General features: G+C 46.0%; 1 protein-coding gene across 14 annotated transcripts in view; it reads right to left on the bottom strand.

The window, feature by feature from the left end:
• Positions 1-21,134, bottom strand: part of Inpp4a (inositol polyphosphate-4-phosphatase type I A) — a 116,842-nt gene that overhangs the window by 58,024 nt on the left and 37,684 nt on the right. The gene's annotated exons all lie outside the window — the stretch shown is intronic.

The raw sequence follows: 21,134 nt of genomic DNA on the forward strand, positions 1-21,134 counted from the left end.
GAAGAGTAGAGTCCTCATAAAGGAGTATTTACACACTAATTCTATACTAGTTCAGAGGTCAGAGGAACTTTTAGGTCAAAGGACTTAAGCAGCTACTTCTCATTCTATTTAGAGGCATTTAATTATAATTTACAATTTAAATCATCAAGGCCCAGAACGCAAGGCAATTTGTACAGCTGAACTTGATTTCCCTTCGTGGTCTCATTAATTTAATATAATTCACCAAGGATTCCTAAATTCTCAGAGTTCCTAATTTGCTCCTAGTTCTATTTGAAGACTGAGTTCATTAGGAGGAGAAAAAAACTACACCTAAATCAAGGAGGACTAAGAATGTGGGAGGGGCTTAAGGAGCTGGAGGAAGAAAGAAGCAACAGCTGATGAGACAGCTCCCTGTCCCCACTCCATAGAGAATGGGACCCCTTCTGACAGGAGAACAAAGGTCAAAGAGAGGTGCTAAACCACCAGTGTCCTGACCCCCAGGAGGGGGAGAGGCGGTGACAACAGAAGATGGACAAGGGAAGCATGGGGATTCTTACAGGGGATGAACAGAATTTGAGAGATGGGGAGGCATCTCGGAAGCTTCTAAAGAGTCTTGGGAAAGGCCTGCCTTCCCTTCTCCTTGCCAGAACTAAGGATCTTCAAGCTGATAAGAGCTCAGGGGCCCTTTATATCTTAGTGACTTCCTGGAAGCTAAGGGCTGGAGCTGAAGCTGAAGGAAGGTGAGAGACTAGAACTGTTCTGGTCTATCTTAAGATTAGCATTTCTCTAAACACAGGCGCATTAAAAGGCTGAACAAAAGGGGACAGACTACTAGAGACAGGGTGTATCTTTTCAAAAATCTCATGCACGTGAACGATATCTGAAGCAAAAAATAAACAAAAAGCCCAAATAGAAGTGGGACTCTTCTGCCCAGCCCTACTACTGACCCTGCTCTACAAGTGGGCCCCTAGCATTCCCCCTGTCACCTTCTCCACACAAGCAGTGGGGGAGAAAGTATGAAAGCCATGAGTCAGAGTGTGTCAGCAATCCCAGAGGGAGAGCCTACTTTAGAAGGTGGAAAAAGGGGAATTCTCTCTTAAAACCCCAAATCCAAAATAACTAAAATCATACATCACTGTGGCAACACCACTCACTGGCACCAAAAATTACTATGATAAGAACCAAAGGAGACAATATCCCAAAGCCTTGATGGTGACTCTCATATGAAATTATTCTTCCTGTCAGTTCTCAACTTCTGAATATTACCAGGGACAGCAGTCTGAATAAGAGTGCAGCACCAGAGAGACTGTTGCAGGTGTCAGGAAAGAGGCAAACAACAACTATTCCCTTTCTTATAAGGTCCCAACCAAAGTATAAACCTGACAGAGTTCACCCTTTGGGACCAATGAGTTTATTGGGCTTCTTACAGAGCATGGGCGAAGGCTGCTGATGGGAGTATTGGTGACCCCAAAGCAGCTACACTATATAGAAAGTCTCAGCCTAGCATGGATGATGGCTTCTCCATAGCAACAGAGACGGAAGGAACCACTCTCAACCTCCTCCTATAACCTCCAGGAACTCCTACCCCAATCCTCCCTATTTCTTTATGCCATTAGGACAGAAGTACATTCAAATATCTAGAAGTGGCTAGAATCTCAGCTGAAAGGCCAATGACCCTCACCAACTCCTCCTTCTATGCAGTGATGGTGACTCACAGCAGAAACTACTGCTCTCATGAAAATGGCACTGTATTATCTAGAGGACCAATTTCTACAATACAAGGTCTAAGACTCTGACTGAGACCAGCCATGCTACAGAACAGTTCAGCATGGCTAGTGCTTAAAAAGCAGCAGAAGAAAGTGCTTTAGAAAATCGAGCACAGAAAGAACAAAGTATTAGCAATGTGCATCTCTTCTCATCCACAGGCACAAACTACTTCACCCAAAGACACCCGCACACACTTGTTCTCATAGAGTCTTTCAATTGTTTACCTCCTACTTCCCATTTCCTGCTTTCTGCTAATGATAATAAATAAATAATGATGGTAATGGCTTAACAACAGGCCTTATAAGTGTAATGAATATGATAACTGATAAAATGTAGTGTCTGAACCCAGGTACAAATGTATACCCCCAGACCCCTCTACAGGAGAGGTCGGTCATTTATGGATCACCCAAAATTTATGTATTGAAACTCAAAGGTCAATGGAATGGAACTACTAGGTGGCCCTTTAGAAGACAGGTCCCAAGGGCTCCAACCTCATAGATGAAACTGGTGCCTTACAAATAGGCTGAATGTAATTAACCTTTTACCTCCCTGTACTCTGCTGTGTGAGAGCATAAGAAGACCCCCACCAGATACCAAGTGCTGACACCCTGATCATGGAATCCAGAACGTAAGAAATAATGTTGTTTATGGATTACCTAGTCTCAGGTATATGGCTATGCTAATCTATCTGCCTGACATGCCTCAAAAAAGTCTGGATATTCTTTTAAACAACAGGACAGAGGAGTTCTCACGGAATAGGACTAGTCTTGACTGATTCACTTTGCTTTCTACACTCCAACCCCTCAAGTTTTTCCATCTCAGTCAAAGGCACTCCCACCTTCCTCTTCCTCTAGGCACAGAATAGCTCTGTGTAAGCCTTCTTTTCTCTCACCCTTGTTCAATTCACCACAACTTCAACCTGTTCAGCTCCCGAAGCCTCAGGACTTGGACCTCTCATAGTGAATTCTGTGCACCCTCTAAAGGCCTCCTTCACAAGCACTTCGCCTGGGAGAGCATCTGGCTGAGTCACCCTCTCTGGGACTACAGTCCTCCATAGGAAGAAGGCCTTTGAGGACAGCTCAGAAACCGCCACCCAGCTCCTTGTGTCATCTTCAAACCATGAACTTTCAGGAGATTTTCCATGGGAAGTAGCTTGAAAATAAGATGCCCTGAGGCAAGTGCTTTAAATCATTTCTGCTGAGCTAGGGTTGTGGCATGTGCCTGGAATCCCAGCTACTCTGGAGGCTAAAGCAGGAGGATGGAGAGTTTGGGACCAGCTGGGTCTACAGAGTGAGTCTGTGGCCAGTTTGGACAACTTGGCAAGACCCTATTTCAAAATAAGAAAAAATAAGGGGCTAGGGATATAGTCTGAAGTTAAGAACACTTGATAGCATGTGCAAGGCTCTGAGTTCAAACCCTTGAGTGGAAATAACCAAAGGATGGGAGCAACACAGGGGCCAGGCCCCCAGTCTGGGTGATGAGAAGTGTGTGATACAGATGGGTGGAATGCTGGAGGCATACCAAGGGCAAATGTGGTCAGAGCAGAGTCCTCTAGCCCACCCTGCTACAAGCAGCTCTTCAACCTCACTCTTCAGCCACCTTTTAAACACCTACATGTTCTTGCTTCTGTATATCTTGTTAATTGTTTTCTAAAAACTGGCTGTCGCTGCAACAAAGAGTTGAGGGTCCATACAAACCTTGGGAATACAAAGATGAACAAAGAGGCTTCACCAGGAGCTATGTCACAAGAGATGTAAAAAACAAACAAAACCAACAACAAAAACAACCCCATGAAAGATGAGTGTAATCTGAGGCTAGAATGGTGGTGGACAACGTCTTCTGGACCTTCCCCTGTATAAAGGTGTAATCTCCTTTTCAGGCAGAGCACCGCATTCTCTAGGTGCCAGCACCAGGGATAACGGAGGATGCTTCTTCGGGTCAATCGGCACAGTGTTCTTACACATTCTCCATTCATTCCCACTCACTAAGCTCCATTTATCATTTATGATGACATGCGTTTTCCAGTCCTGGGAAGATAATGAACACACTGTGTAGAACCTAATGTGCACTGTCAGGACTGCCTGGAGACAATGCCCACCACTGTGAGTGCTCTTCTCGCTCCTAAGTGAAAAGTCTCACTTCTTTCACTATTGTTAGCTCAGCCACTTGAAACTCACACAATTAACTGATGGGTTCTCTGCCCTTTGACTGGTAAAACTTAAATGTCATAGAACTTTCCAGATATGCATTCAAAACCGTGGAAACCATCCAATATTAAATTTTACGAACTTTCACATGCCAGTTGTGATATGCTGTTTCTAGACAGTTAAAGCAAAGGGAAAAGGACAATGGCTTCTCTGTGATCCATGATCAACTATCTCTGAGGGGGAGTCCACCAGCCAATGAGACAGGCAGTACACACCCATCCAAGCATCTCCTCAAGCTGGCGTCCAGGAAACACTGCTAAAGGACTGTAGAGCATGAACCTACCCTTCTGTGGCCATGCAGGGTGCTCTTAACTCCAATAGCCGACCAGGTACACCCATTCTCTGCCACATCTTCCTCTTCCTTTTCTTCTTTCATAAACCTAGAAGCTAGGAAGCCTGTCTCGGTGACTGCTTCGACCTCTTCCCCACCCAGAGCTGGCCACTGAAAGCTGGACCAGGGTAGCCTCTGTCACAAGCTCTACCTCTCTCCTCCTTCCCCTAGGAATGGCGTGGCCACAGCTGCTCCTGCTTCCTAAGCCAACAGTGCAAGAGATGACATCCTCCTGGGAGTTGCCTGCCCCCAGCCACAACATTGTCCCTTGCCTTGTCCTGACAGTTTCCCATGCAGCCCATATCACCCACTCCGTAGAGAATCAGCAATGAAGATGCCATGATGAAAGCATACCTAGGACTCTTGGTCTCTCACCACATACACTGGACCCCTTTATTTACAATTCAGTTGCTGGGGTTTCAGGTACCCACACCCAGTGATGGCTTGAAAATAATGTTTGAAATCATTTGCCATTGTGTAAAGCAAGATAAAAATCTCACACTGTCTCACTCATGATAAGAATCAACTCTTTATCTCATCTCCTGGCCACCCCGATATATAATGCTACCTTTCTGTTCGTCCACCAATAGCTGTCTCAATGGTGAGACTCACTGCATGGTACGACAGCATTTGTGTTCATGCCATTCTTACTTACTTAATACAGTAACTGTTTATTATAACACAGCAATTGTTCTGCCTTGTTATTGGTTATTGTTGCTTCTTATTTTGCCTGATTTATAAAAGTTAAATTTTATCATAAACGTGTGTTGAGGAAAAACTATGGTATATAAGGTTTGGTACTGTTTATAGTTCCAAGAACTCACAGGAGTCTTACATAGTAAGACTATGCTCTTAAGGATAAAACCTACTAGTTAACAGCCAGAACCCACAGGAGTCTTACATAGGAAGACTATGCTCCTAAGGATAAAACCTACTTACTAGTTAACAGCCAGAACCCTCAGGAGTCTTACATAGGAAGACTATGCTCCTAAGGATAAAACCTACTTACTAGTTAACAGCCAGAACCCTCAGGAGTCTTACATAGGAAGACTATGCTCCTAAGGATAAAACCTACTAGTTAACAGCCAGAACCCTCAGGAGTCTTACATAGGAAGACTATGCTCCTAAGGATAAAACCTACTAGTTAACAGCCAGAACGCTGCACTGCAGGATGAGCTTAAGCAGGACACATCAGTCGTAGAGCTAGGAGGCTGACAGAGAACACTGGAGCAGGAGCATGGCTCATGTCACTAAGGATTCTAATGCCAGCAGCTCACATGACTTTCTCAGTTCCCCATGAATATTCCAGCCAGCCACCCTCTCTGCAAATGAGCTACCGACATGGCAGGACATAAGGCAACCCCCAACTTTCAACTCTCCAGTGCTAGGCCCCAGAGATGCTGGCTGTATGGATTCTCTCCTCCCAGCACTCTCTAGGAAAGGGAAACTCTGAGCTCAGCTGGAGCCAGGTGACTCCTGGCTGGAAGACCGGGGTCAAATGGTAACCCCTGGAACTCCCACAGTACCTGAGCTTAGGTTGAGACAAGTTTTTGAGGCAAGGGTTGGAAGGCAGCTACAGAAACTCACTTATATCCACTGTGACTTTTAGCAGCCAAGTAAGAGTTTCCTTACTACGTGACTTTATTTTTTTTTGTTTTTTTTTAAATGTATTTATTTATTAAGGAGTTCTGCCTCCTCCCCGCCACTGCCTCCCATTTCCCTCCCCCTCCCCCGATCAAGTCCCTCTCCCTCATCAGATCTAAGAGCAATCAGGGTTCCCTGACCTGTGGGAAGTCCAAGGACCGCCCACCTCCATCCAGGTTTAGTAAGGTGAGCATTCAAACTGCCTAGGCTCCCCCAAAGCCAGTACGTGCAGCAGGATCAAAAACCCATTGCCATTGTTCTTGAGTTCTCAGTAGTTCTCATAGCACAGACATTAAGGGCCTCATTGAATAAACGGGACCTCCTAAGACTGAGAAGCTTCTGTAAAGCAAAGGACACTGTCACTAAGACAAAAAGGCAACCCACTAACTGGGAGAAGATCTTCACCAACCCCACAACTGACAAAGGTCTGATCTCCAAAATATATAAAGAACTCAAGAAACTAGACTGCAAAAGGCTAATCAACCCAATTATAAAATGGGGCACTGAGCTGAACAGAGAATTCTCAACAGAAGAACTTCAAATGGCCAAAAGACACTTAAGGTCATGCTCAACTTCCTTAGCGATCAGGGAAATACTACGTGACTTTAAATAAGGCCAAATAACTCCAAGATTAACTTTTTTTGTTTTTATATTGCTCAAAATAGATAATATAAAATTTAAATATATAATACCAACATAGAATTAAGTATAAGTTCTTTTTGCAGAAAGGTCTTAAACAACTAGCCCCTTTGAAATCATCCATCAGCAACTTAGGCAAGAAAGCAGGAACCAGCAGCTACAGTTCCAAATGGCAAGCAGCTGAATGAGCAGGCTAGGGTTACACCTCCCTCAGCTATGAACCACCAGTCAAAGAATCCCAAACGGCCTGCACTTGAGTGTAATGTTTGTATTTGTTTTCAGTGTTTGAGTACAAATCAATATGGTCATGGAACAAAACAAAACTATCTGAGTTGCTTTATAAAAGCACAGCCCTGAAAATGCTGGTCACCTTCCTCCACAATATTCTATTTCAGAGGAGCGCTAAGCTGTAGCCACTGGAAGGGACAACCTAAGACACTGCCTATGACTCTTTCTGGTGTGAACAGTCATTACTTCTCCCTCCCTCCATTTATAGCCTTATGCTGCTCCCCACCAATGCACGTAAATGACCAAAGGAAAGGGTTACAGAGCTGGAGACCAGTAAGGGCCAGGCCTGTGGTCCCTTCTGGTGATCTTCTAGTCTCCAAAGAGATAAAGCTTCTCTGGAAATCTCTTTGGGTGGAAATCCTTACCAGGAAGGAAGTGCACACTCACACACCCAATTTTCATCTTACACTGTTCACTGGAATAGTATGTTCTTCCTTCCATCCTTTTTAGAATGAATATTTCAGATTCAAAGCATCAAAACAGCACTGGCCTCCTTGTCCCCAGCCAATGTCAGCATTTGGGCATCTGTACTAGCCTGCCCGTGAGGTCCTGACAGGCTACATCCTCAGTAGCAGCCACTAAGCGCACCTTCTGTGCACGTTTGCTATGTTCCCTTTCAGAATGCAGGCTTTGCCCACCTCACCTTTCCCCCCTTCTTCATCTTCCTCTCCCCCTCCCTCTCTCCCCCTCCCCCTCCCTCTCTCCCCCTCCCCCTCTCCCTCTCCCTTTCTCCCTCTCTCCCCCTCCCCCTCTCCCTCTCTCCCTCTCTCCCCCTCCCCCTCTCCCTTTCTCCCTCTCTCCCCCTCCCCCTCTCTCCCTCTCTCCCCCTCCCCCTCTCCCTCTCTCCCTCTCTTTCCCCCTCCCTCTCTCCCCCTCCCCCTCTCCCTCTCTCCCTCTCTCCCCCTCCCCCTCTCCCTCTCTCCCTCTCTTTCCCCCTCCCTCTCTCCCCCTCCCCCTCTCCCTCTCTCCCCCTCCCCCTCTCCCTCTCTCCCCCTCCCCCTCTCCCTCTCTCCCCCTCCCCCTCTCCCTCTCTCCCTCTTTCCCCCCCCCTCTCTCCCCCTCCCCCTCTCCCTCTCTCCCTCTCTCCCCCTCCCCCTCTCCCTCTCTCCCTCTCTCCCTCTCTTTCCCCCTCCCTCTCTCCCCCTCCCCCTCTCTCCCTCTCTCCCTCTCTCCCCCTCCCCTTCTCCCTCTCTCCCTCTCTCCCCCTCCCCCTCTCCCTCTCTCCCTCTCTTTCCCCCTCCCTCTCTCCCCCTCCCCCTCCCCCTCTCTCCCTCTCTCCCCCTCCCCCTCTCCCTCTCTCTCCCTCCCTCTCTCCCCCTCCCCCTCCCCCTCCCTCCCTCTCTTTCCCCCTCCCTCTCTCCCCCTCCCCCTCTCTCCCTCTCTCCCTCTCTCTCCCTCCCTCTCTCCCCCTCCCCCTCTCCCTCTCTCCCTCTCTTTCCCCCTCCCTCTCTCCCCCTCCCCCTCTCCCCCTCTCTCCCTCTCTTTCCCCCTCCCTCTCTCCCCCTCCCCCTCTCTCCCTCTCTCCCCCTCCCCTTCTCCCTCTCTCCCTCTCTCCCCCTCCCCCTCCCCCTCTCTCCCTCTCTTTCCCCCTCCCTCTCTCCCCCTCCCCCTCTCTCCCTCTCTCCCCCTCCCCCTCTCCCTCTCTCTCCCTCCCTCTCTCCCCCTCCCCCTCTCCCTCTCTCCCTGTCTCCCCCCTCTCTCCCCCTCTCTCTCCCCCCTCTCTCCCTCTCCCCCCTCTCCCTCTCCCTCTCTCTCCCTCTCCCTCTCTCTCCCCCTCTCTCTCCCCCCCTCCCTCCCTCTCTCTTTCTCTCTCCCTCCCTCTCCCCCTTCCTCTCCCTCTCTCCCTCTTTCTCTCTCTCCCTCTCTCTCTCTCTGCCTCTCTCTTCTCTTCTGCTGCTCCTGTCTGGAGGCCAGTCTTCCTCACACTTCTCTCTTTTGTTCCCTTTCCCCTAATAGAAAACCCTCCACATGAGCTCTGGTGCAAGGAATCTTTCTCTCTCACACTGCTTTATTTTCTAAATTATGACACCCATCATCCTGACAACCTCTGACCAGGTCTCCAGCTTTCACATCACGGGTACAGATATCCTGTGGAGTAGAATAGTTGTTTAATGATATAAAGATGTCTTGTATTTCTTTATGCTGCATTTGTTTAATTATGTGAAGAGGTGTTGCTGTTTCACCTTGCTTGTTGGTCTAATAAATAGCTAAATGGCCAATAGCTAGGCAGAGGAGGGATAGGTAGGGCCGGTAGGCAGAGAGGAAACAGGGGCTAGCCCATCAGGGGCCAGATAGACAAAAGGAAGCAGGAAAACAGAATGACAGTCCGTAGAGGAGGTAACTGAGCATCGGGGCAGCAAATGGATGAACCCAGAAATGGGTTGGTTTACGTTTTTAAAAACGAAGCTAGTTAGAAACAAGCCTAAGCTAAGGTCAAGCATTCATAATTAATAATAAGTCTCTATGTCATGATTTGGGGACTGGCAGTCCAAGAAAGCCTGCTACACAGATATCATGAGGTAACAGTTTCGAGAAAAAGCTAAAAGGGGGAGGCAGGAGATTGGGGTAAAGCCTCTGTATCATTTGTGCTTGATTTCCTGTCTGAATATGAGTGGTTTTCTTTTTTTCTTTTTTTTTTTTTTCTGGGACACTGAGACAGAGTATCCCAATATAGACCAGGCTGGTCTTAAACATGGGATCCTCCTGCCTCGGTCTCCCAAGAACTGAGAGTATATGCATGCCCTACAACCACATCCAGCTTGCCAATATTTTTATTAAAAATATTTCAAGGTTCAGAAACTATATATTATTAAAGAAAAATATTACAAGGTATACTTTAAAAAAAGAACAAAAGTGAATTAACAGGATAAACAGACACACCTAGTCATCAATACCAACAAACCAGACAAAAAGGTCCTGTGTTTCTGTAGTGGAAACAGCACTGATCTAACTATTCCATGGAAGTGGGGTGTGTCAGGGAGAAGCTCGAGTGGGTAATGCACCCCCACCCACCCCCAACTCCAGGCTGCACTCCTGTGGGGACAGACCGGCACAGAGCCCCTTTCTTCTTTCTCTTCTGGCACTTGCAATCTCCTTCCCTTTGCTGTTTACAATTAGTTTTATTCATTCACTGGAGAACATCTTGGTCTGGAAAGTGAAGAACGTGCCAAAGCATCTTAAAAGAAGTCACCTTGTTGTGTTTCAGAGAGTGCCACACACGCCAAAGTTCAAGAATAAAGCGTGTGTTCTGCCTCCTTCCAAAACCATCTGCCTATTTCATGTTGATGAAGGGAAGTTCCACAGGCTTATCACTGGAGCAGTGGCTGGCCACTGGGGAAAAACACTGGCCTTGGTCAAGGTCAGCTCACTTGTGAGACACAGCCCCAGTTTTGTCAACCATAAAGGCAAAGCACACTCTTGGCAGCAGCAGGATTGGGAGAATCCAGGCTCAATGTCATTCCATATTTTTTTGAATGGGACTCTTCACAGCTTATACTAGATCTCTGACACCACAATGCCAGGCTTTTTAGTGCAATAGTTTCATATCCAGGCAACTTTCAAACCTCCAAACTAATGGAGCTCCAGGAAAACAAATACCTATTTTGGTGGGTTCAAGTTCACTGCAAGTACTAGCATCTGTCCAGTGCCTTATACTAGACAGATCCACAGAGCCCAGCCCAACCCGCTCTCTCCTCTACAATATGGCACGATATTACCTGAGCCTGGAGAGGCACTTGCACATTCACCCGAAATACATTCACCTTTTCTAGGCTACCACAAAAAAGACCAAACTGGTAATTCCAAAGTTTCTTGTATTTTAGATGCTGTGTTGTGTAGATGTTTACACCAATTTAACACAACCCAGAGTAGTTTGGAGAGACCCTTAACTGAGAAAATGCCCCCTATCAGACTGACTTGTGGACAAGTCTGTGGTGCATTTTCTCAATTGATGATTGATGTGGGAGGGTCCAGCTTACTGTGGGTGCCACTCCTGGGCGGGTGGTCCCAGGGTGCTTTAAGGAAGTAGGCTGAGCAAGACATAGTGCAATATTCCTCCATGGCCTCTGCATCAACTCCTGCCTTCAGGTTCATGCCCTGCTAGAGTTCTTGCCCAGACTTCTTTCCCTCAGTGATGAACTATTACTCAGAAGTATAAGATGAAATAAACCCTTTCTTCTAAAGCTGATTTTGGTCAATGGTATACTGTCACAATAATAGAAACCCTAACTAAGACAGGTGTATAGATTTGGAAGGACGTTTTCATTTTTAAAATCTTGGAATTTTTTTTTGACATTTTGGCTGTTTCATCTACATGTATGTATGTGCACCACATGCACACAATGTCTGAGGAGGCCCGAAGAAGGCGTCAGAGTCCCTGTACCTGAAGTTATAGATGGTTGTTAGCCTCTAAGTGTGTGTCAAGCCAAATCTGTGTTGTCTGAAAGAGCAGTCAGTGCTTTTAAACACTGAGTCATCTCTTCATCCCAGAATCTTTAAAATTTTTATTACATTTTATTGTGTATATGTGCACATCAAAGGATAGCTTTGAAAATCAGGAGTTGACTCCTTCCTTCTACCACAGGAAGACTAGGGATTGAACTCAGGTCATCGGCAAGTACCTTGATAAGCCATTGTGTTGGCCTCAGGTTTATTTTTATAATCACTAGGAAAACTTATTTTCTAATTCGCAAGTGTCAAAGCTGGTTTCATGAGGAAATATGACATTTCCTGAGTAGCAAGAGAATTCCATAAAGGGCTCTAAATGCGAAGCAACAACCACAGATCAATGAAGTGCCAGGAAGACAAAGTTATTTTTGAAACACGGCAACAAGCCAGGAGACCAGGGATGGTCTGCCCAAGGCCTTCATATGGGCAACACCATCCAATTTCTAGATTCCTCTCTAATAAATCGAAATTGTAGAGATATGTGTTGGCCTCCTAAGTAGCTTAGAGACATGGGGAGCCATACCACTTGCATGTGTTAATGTATATAGATCTCTAGCAAAGTGGCGTGCTGTCTACTTGCCTCTGCTATAACAATGGAAAACTGTTTGAGCAACTCACTACTGTAGAGAGCACTTGGCAGGCTCTAACAGGACTTCTTTGCATTTTCTCATTACAGGGCAGTGAGGGGGTGAGGAGGAGATGGAGACCGTGGTCTGGGTTTTTATAAAGAACGTCTTTGGAGAGTTCATCTAGAACTTCAGCTAATAGGCTGTTAATATTGTTTTGTGTTTGGTGAAATGGGGCCTGTGATAATTAGTATTTATCTACAACGTGACTGGATTTGGGATCACCAAGGCGACACAACTCTGGGTGTTTTTGTGGGTGTTTCCAGGGAGATTTTACTAAGGTAAGAAGACTTGCCCTCAATGTCTTTCCCTAGACTGCATAAAGAGAGGGGAAGCCACGTGATTACCAATATGGCCCTCTCTCTATTTCCTATTCCTCCCAGATGAGATAGGTGAGGGCCAGTCACATATTCCTGCTGCTATACAATGGACTATATCCACTTGAAACAAGACCCCAAATAAACTCCCCTTCCCTTAAGCTATTGTTGGTCACTTTAATCACAAGCAAAGCAACTAGAACAAGGCCCTTCCAAGGGTCTTTCCAAGGGTCTGGCCAAGGCAGTCAGGCTACCGCTGCTATTGCAAAGCTGGAAGAAATGATGGAAGCCCAAGAAGAAAAGAAACAATTATAAATACAGCTTTGGAGCCATGAGGCAGGACAATGGATTTCTTTGAGGAAACTTGCAGAGCTGACCTCCCAATGCTGCTGCTGACCAGTCTCAACCAGGTGGGGAGAAGCACCTGCTGGCTCTTATCACTCTTGTGCTAACAGTAACAATTTCCCCACAGGTGACAAAGGCCAGAGGACAGACAGTGGTTCTGGGGCCCTCTATGATGGTATTCCACCTGGCTCAGCTATCAAGAATGCTCTCTACATCCACAGAAATACAAAATCGGGAACCACGGCTATGGAGGGCACATGACTGAGTCAATATTGCAAGAAAGGGATAGGTCATTTAAGTGAGTCCAGAGACAGCGAACCCTGTGCTGTGAAGGAGAGGAGGAGGAAGACTGACCCTGGTGAAAATGCTACCGGGAAGTGTAGTAATAAGAGCGGCAGGGCTGCGTCCCCAGCACCTGGCCGCCCACATGGCTAGCTCTAGCTTATGCCCCGAAATAATTACATGGAAACTGTATTCTTTTAAACACTGCTGGCCCATTAGTTTCAGCCTCTTATTGGCTAACTCTTACATTTCGATCTAACCCATTTCTATTAATCTGTGTAGCCCACGAGCTGGCTTACCAGGAATGATCTTAACCTGCGTCTGCCTGGAGTGAGAGAATCATGGCGACTCCCTGACTCAGCTTCTTTCTCCCAGCATTCTGCTCTGTTTACTCCACCCACCTATGTTCTAACCTATCAGGGCAAGCAGTTTCTTTATTTAATTAACCAATGACCTTCCTCCATCAGGGAAGCAGGGGATAGAGCTGACTTTTACACAGATGGCATATTAGGGAGTTGCACTAATGGAAGGAACAGCAAAGTCGAGCATTCAAAGGGATAGAGAAGGCTGGAAAGCCAAAAAAAAAAAAGGTCAACTCAGAGGCAACAAGGGCTCTCTTAGGATCTTAATCCTTTAAACAAATCTGCCAAGTCCTGGTACTCTTAGACCTCTCTCCCCAGATGTCTTCACATCTGCCCACTGGGTGTGCATTTTGTCTCTAAGAGCCTAGCGCTCCCTAAATCCTAGCCATGGGGACAGAAGACAGTTTTAGGGTGGTAGTCAATACCTGTGCTCTTCTAGGCTGCCTGAGTTCTCCAGATGAGATAGCGTTGTACCCGGTAGAGGCCTGCTCATTCTGCTACACTGCCAGTGTTCTACCTGAGAGCCAGGCTCAGCTTAGCTGGTGAGAGGGAGGCTTGAAGGGCTTGAAAGGATATACCTGCTACACGCTGGTTTCCAAGTTTTCACTTACTTCCAGCTGGACATGGAACATAGTATTAAAAGTGAATCTTGATGGTATATTTCCCCCAAGCCCTCTACTACCCAAGTGCTATCCATTTTTGAAACCTAGAGGCAGACATAGATATTTTAATTTTAATTAGCTTGCACTGTCACTGCTTCTGGTGATGGCAAATTCCCATTACGTTGTGGGAGCTTTATTCTCTTTGCTCTGGCTCCATCTCGGAATTCAGCTGCAGACTGTGAAGAAAGGGATTATGGTGCAGCACTTGATGCCTTCCTTTTAGAAACAAATGCATAACCAACCTGGGGAATCTTTCTGGAACAGCTGCAGCAAAAGGGAAGGCTGTGGCAGCCACACTGTGGAGGGGCTCCATGGCCAGATGTGGCTCCCTCCTCCCTAGAGCTCACCTCCTTGCTCCAGTGTAGTATACAGCACTAGTGGAGGTGGCCCAAATGAGAGCAACCACATTTACTAGGTTTTGTCCTGTGTCTACAACAAAGCTTGCCCACAGTGGGGAAATCAGCACTTCCTCTTCCTGTGAGGACTCAACACTCAGGGAAAAGAGGTGTCTTGTCCCAGTCGTTCTGTGTACAACCCGCAAGGCTAAGGCAGAGGGACTCTGATGTCCCTGCTGTCATCTCACCCAGGTGACTCAGGGAAACCACTGCCATGACCTTGAAGAACTATGTTTCTTTAATTTTTTGAGATTATAGTTACATCTTTTTTCCTTCCCTTTCCTCTCCCCAAACTCTCCCATGTACCCCTCACTTTGTTCTCTTTCAAATCCATCTCTTTCTCTTTTTATTTTTTTTATTATTCTCTCTCTCTCCCAGCCCCCCATCCCCAGGATACATCTGGTCATTTCACACCTGCCTGTCTTCAGCAAGAACCATTTCAGGTCTGTTTAGTCAGAATATCCTGACCCCTTGTCTTAGGATTTCTATTGCTGTGAAGAGACACCAAGACCATGGGAACTCTTATAAAGCAAAACATTTAATTGGGGCTGGCTTACAGTTCAGAGGTTTAGTCCACTGTCGTCATGGTGGAGAGCATGGTGGCGTGCAGACAGACATGGTACTGGTGAAGGAGCTGAGAGTCTTACATATGGATCAGTGGGCAGTAAGCAGGAAGAGAGAGTGAGTCTCTAAAACTTCAATGTCCACCTCAATGACCCACTGATCACACCTATTATTCCCAAAAGACCACACCTACTAATAGTGCCTTGAGTTTATGGGGTCATTTTCATTCAAACTACCACACCCTTGATGTCCTCCCCTCTTGATAACTTTTCATCCCCACCTTGTTCTCTATCTATAAATCCCCACTTGTCCATACTGTATTCAAAGTCTCAATCTCTCTTCTGTCCCAAAAGACCCTTTCTCAGCCATCCCTGGACCTATTGTGAAGGTCCTAAGTCAAGCCTTCCTTGCCATACTTCTACCAATGTCCATGAATGCTCTTTCTTTAACACAGATGTGCCTCTTAGGAAGACACTGGCCTTGCAGCAGTCATATGGAGTACACTCTGCTATCTTCCTATAGGGCTACGGGAAAGTTTGACCCTAAAGCTTGTCTATGGTCCACAGTAGAGAAGATATTTCCTTCTTGCACATTCAAAGAATCTCAGATAAGAAATATGTGGGGAATGGAGAGTTGACTTGGAGTTAAAAGCATTTTTTTTTGAGAGAGAGAGAGAGACTTAAATTTAACTACAGTTCCAGGATAGTTGACCTCTATGAGTACCAGGCATGGATGTAATATATACATAATCATACACATAAAATAAAATTAAAAAGTAAATTATGTGTGAGAACTTCTATGAGAGATTTATAGGTCACATGTCACTAATTTACACTGAATGATCCTAGGACTGACTAAGGGTCTACTCAGTTAAAGCAGCCTCACAGACACACCCAGAGGTGTGTGACCCTAGATCTAGTCAAGTAACAATGAGAGCTGGTCCCGTAGCTATGATCATTTCTGCAGAGCTAGACTAGGATAATCAGACCATTTGCTACTGACCCAACCACACTTACCTGCTCTGTCAGCAATGCAAACCCCAACCTCCTCCCGTATCTTCCTTTCCTATGGAATCTCCAATTTTCCATCTATCCCCTATAGACAGACTTGGTGTCCTAAATCTATCTGTTCTTCCCTGGGTTTATTTCCTGCCCTTACCACTACCACAGCTGTTAACTGGGACAGGCGGGATGCCTGGAAACTAGGAATATTGTCTTACAGTTCTGGCATCATCATTTGTGGCTTCACCAGGCCCACAGGCACATGCAGTTCAGCCAGGCTAGGTGCTGGGCTACAGAGCAAGTGGTAAGAATGGCTGACACTTACACCCTCTGGACACTAACTGAGAAGCACACTGTTCCTCTGCAGTCTCCTCTTTCAGCCACAACGCTAGGACCAGATGTCTATGCATGCAGTGGATCAAGGGAGCTCTACTCCCCAGTCAACTGTGGTATGACCTAAAACTGCTTTACAGGGCTGGAGAGATGGCTCAGAGGTTAAGAGCATTGCCTGCTCTTCCAAAGGTCCTGAGTTCAATTCCCAGCAACCACATGGTGGCTCACAACCATCTGTAAGGACATAATAAATATTAAAACTGCTTTACAATAAGCCTTATTAACATTGAGTCTACCCTACATGGTCTAGGGAAGGGATTAGGAAGTCACAAGAAAGCCTCCAACCATCAGCCTTTTAAGGTATAAATCCTAGAGTTTTGATTCATTAGATAACTTGGAACAATGTTCATGAAAGCCTTAAATTTTCAAATAAAGTCAAACAAATACAGCACTCTGTAGATATTGAACAAGGCAGCAAGAGAGGCTCACACCCTGTACCCAAGAGGATCACACAGAGCAACCGTAAGGCTGTTCTAAAAATAGCCTGAGACGCTCCACCACCCCAGCTGGGGGAAAACAGACGAGAATTCACAGCAAACCCGGTATCTCTAGGATAGCTGCTGACATGTAATCCTGTGCCCACGTGTCACTGTGCACAGCAGCCAGACCCCAAAGCAGATGGACAGATGGCTCCCGTCATGGGGCTGGGCAGTAAACAGCCACGAGGAGAGCGAGGAGCAGACAACCTCCCAAATGGCCTTGCATTCACAATCACTTTTCGTGATCGTAAATCTGAGGGGACTGCTTTCCCAGTTCCCCAGAGCATAGACTAGTAATTCAGCTGGGAACTGAGCGACTCCACATTAGACAAGAATTAGTAGGCCTAGGATGCCACAGTGAAGAGTCACAGACCAGGGGCCTTAAACAACAGACATTTTCTCAGCTCTTCAGGTCAAGATAAAGGTGCCATGCTGACTTGGCCTCTAATGGGAACCCTAGGTGGCTAGCAGGTGCGCTGTGTTCTCTGTGCATTTCTTTGTGTGTGCCTCTTCTTATAAGGACACTAATCCTATGGGATTGGGGTTCTACATTTATGATCTCATAGAATCTTAACTTAATTCAAGGACTCTACCACTAAGTGTTGTCTCATGGGGTTAGAACGTCAACATGTAAGTGTGGGAAAAATCCATCCATCCACAACCCTTCCATGCTGTACCTTTAACTATTCATGTGTGCACCACTCTATTCTTTCCTGGGCTGGTTCCTCGTGAGATGCAGAAACAAGACTCCCACCAGTCCTGGCTCCACCTACCCCCTCTTCATCTGCTATTGCTTCATGCTACATCCAAACATGTTACAAACCCCATCACACATGCTCATAATTACACCACCTTGCATTTTTATGTCTCGGCTGACTCCCAGAGAAGACAGCAAGTGTAAAGTTACAGTCTGTTCTGTTAGTCTGTACTACGAGGGTCTCTTCATTTTCTTCCTAAGGCTGTGGGTCTCTGGGTGGCACCATCTCCACACACTAATACGGCTTCACTCCATCTGCCTCCATCAGATAAGCTGCATGTCTAAGTGCTGTAGGCCCAACAGCACAATTATGGACATACTATTTGTGACAATGCTTCCGAAGAACATTAGAAAGAAGGAAGGAACTCCGCATTGTAAAGGCCTTTACAACTGCAGAATTACCTTTTCAGGCAATCTGTTTTCTCACTCTCATCTGGAATCACTGTCTGGTCATTTGCTTGGCCCTGAAGAGCTTCCTTTAGTACTTCCCACAGGGCAGCATGCTAACAGCACACCCTTTGGGTTCTGTTGTTTAGTTTAACTTTGTCTTTGTGCTACCTTGGCCTCTGAAGATAAGTTTGGCTGAGTGTAAGACTCTGGGTTGACTTGTTTTGTTTCAGAACTCTGAATATGTCATCCCAACACCACTACTTCTAAGAAGTCAGCTGTTAATTCTCCTGGGATTCTCTCTTACACAACAGGCCCCCTTTCTCTGCCTTTCAACACTTTTACCACAAGCCTTGCCATGGATCTTTTGCATAAGACCTACCTGGAGTTAATTGTATTTCTTCGATGTATACATAAATGCTTTTCACTGAATTTGGGGAGTTTCTAGCATTTTCTTTCAGAACTTGTGCTCGTACCTTTATCTCTCTCTGCTCCTTACACTTTTATGAGGTTCTGTTTACTTTCTTTTCTCAGTCATCTGGATCATATAATCTCATAATTCTATCTTTAAGTGTTTCAGGTCCAAAGGAATCTCCTATAAGCATGCCAAAGCACACGCTGGCCTCCAGCCTCCCTCAGTATCACTGGTACCTGTTACAAATTTCAGAGTCCATGCTAGCATGGATTCACCCTCTCCCCTACCCTAAGCTCTCTCCAGCTCACAGGTTTCCCTCCCAGTTACTCATTCTCCTTGTAGCCCTGCTATTTCAGCTACGTTCTGTTTTCTTCCTCCCATCTCTCTACTCTCCCTGCCCCCACTCTCTGTCTCCTCCCCTCTATCTCTCTCTCTCTCTGCTCTACTCCTGCTTCTCCCATGGCCCAGGTACAGCCTGCTGTCCATGTCTGGTCTATTAATTTCTCTCTCTGCTCTGGACTCCTTCAAATGTTGTTCTCTCTCAAATTTGAGGAAGGAAGGAAGGAAGGAAGGAAGGAAGGAAGGAAGGAGCCCTTCCCCTTAACAATACTCCATCATGGAGTGGTCATGTCATCGGTTTACACCAAGTTCCCTGATTCTTTTTCTTTGGCCATGAATATCTACTACTGTAGCCCTCTGGTGGACCCTCCTTTCAGATAGTGTGCTTTGCAAGTCTTGAGTTTCCAGTTAGGTTTTTTTTTTCCTGTTTTGTTTGTTTAACTAATTCTATCTTCTTGATGGCACTCTGTATTTAGAAAGACACGGCCGCCATACCTTTCTTTAAGGGTTTGACGTCTTTATATCTTGGCCCTCTCTCTGGCAACTTCTGTAACTTGTTTCTTTGGATTTTTTATAATTTTTGTGTTGCAGCAACTGTGGACATGGATCCTGGATCCCTTCCCTTACAGGAATCTGTTATCTTCTAGGGATCCCTTCTCTTCTAGGGCACACTTTTGTTTGTTTATTCTTCAGTGATGTTGTAGGGGATAGTTCAGTGAATTCTATACTCTCTGTATCTCCACACCACAGTCCACTCTAATGTTGCTCCTCAGGAGGATAGCCTTGAGAGAACAAAACAGCCCCTCTCAGGGACAATGGTTTTATCTAAGCCTAGTATACACTTGCTCTAGACGTCTACCATGTATATGTACGCATGCGTGTATGTGTGTCTGTATGTGCATGTGTATATATGTATGCATGTGCACACATGTGTGTGGTGTCTGTGTGGACAATAGTGAGTATTGGCCTTCCCAGTACCGTCATCAGGTCATTGGCTTTGGGTAGAGCTCTGGAGCTTTGTGTGTATGTGCACGTGTGTGTGCGTGCGCTGGGTGAGGATGTCTTCTTGACTTCCCTTTCCTGAGATGGAGTCTCTGTCCTTTAAGTCACTATGGAAACAAGTGACACATAGCCAGGACTTCACCCTGCAGTAGAGCTTCCATCCTACAAGTGGGGTCTAGACACACTTGCCTAAGATTCTCTGTCACCTGGAGCTCAGCAGGAGGAAGGAACGAGCATGGCACGGTGCTGAAGCCAGCACTGCTCTCACTGACACTTCAGAGACTTCCACAAACATATTTCTTCTCGTTTGCTGTATGCCTTTAAAATGCTTGCCAGAAAATTGAACTAGGCGCTTTCTTAAAATAATTTTGGAAGCAGGGTAGAAAGGTAGAACAATTAAAGGACAAGACAAGAAATAGAGCTCCTTATTCCCTAGGCTGTCTCACTGATTGACAGCTGAATATTCTGACACAATTGATCAAACCTGCAAGACCTCAGGCACAGATTACACTCCCTCTTCTGGGAGCTTTCTCAAGCAAGAATATTACAGCCGCTAAGGAACCAAGATCAAGATCAGAACACACATCCTGGTCGAGATGGTGGCACATGCCTGTGATCCTAGCACTCTGGAAGGTGAAGGCAAAGATGACAAGGATCCTGTCCAGGGCCAACCTCAGCCACATAACAATTCCAGTCAGGTGAGCTCTAATGAGGTCCTGTCCTGGGGGAAAAAACTAAACATCTTAAACCCCTTGCCACAAAAGTAGCTTAAGAAATCTTTCCTTTTTACTCTTATTTCATTTCTTAGCTCTAAACCTTGTCCAAGTACCTCACAAATTACCACCTCACAATTTCATTTACAAAAGAAAATCCTTTAAATCAGAGAGATAACTAGCAGACCAGTCAAGGGCCTGGCTTCAGCTGAGTAGGTATCTCTGGGGACAGCCAGCAGCAGCCTGTCACATCTGCAGAGGTGAATGATTTCAATTATTCACTGAAGAGTGGACCCATAGCCCTCCTACTACCATTCCAGAGTGGATCCCAATTTAAATTACTTACTCTAAATTTCTCAATTGTTAACCTGCAAAATTCCATTCATCCTAACTCTCCATGTGAAAGAAGCTCCCATGGAGCAACAGAGCATCTCACACACTGGGAGCAGACTTTCTCCCCTTGCAGAACTGAGCCAAGCTCTTAAAAGACCACAGTTTTGATTTTTTTTTTTAAATGACCACTCAGACACAATTCTACTTTGCACGCAATTTGTAAAGCATGATGGAAAACTGTTCTTTTTTTTATTTTTTTTAAATTTATTTATTTATTTATTAAAGATTTCTGCCTCCTCCCCGCCACCGCCTCCCACTTCCCTCCCCCTCCCCCGATCAAGTCCCCCTCCATTGTCAGCTAGAAGAGCAATCAGGGTTCCCTGACCTGTGGGAAGTCCAAGGACCACCCACCTCCATCCAGGTCTAGTAAGGTGAGCATCCAAACTGCCTAGGCTCCCCCA

The sequence above is a fragment of the Microtus oregoni genome, unplaced genomic scaffold (assembly GCF_018167655.1).
Source record: "Microtus oregoni isolate MIOR12 unplaced genomic scaffold, Mior012 000007F_ref0000211, whole genome shotgun sequence".
Lineage (NCBI taxonomy): Eukaryota > Metazoa > Chordata > Mammalia > Rodentia > Cricetidae > Microtus > Microtus oregoni.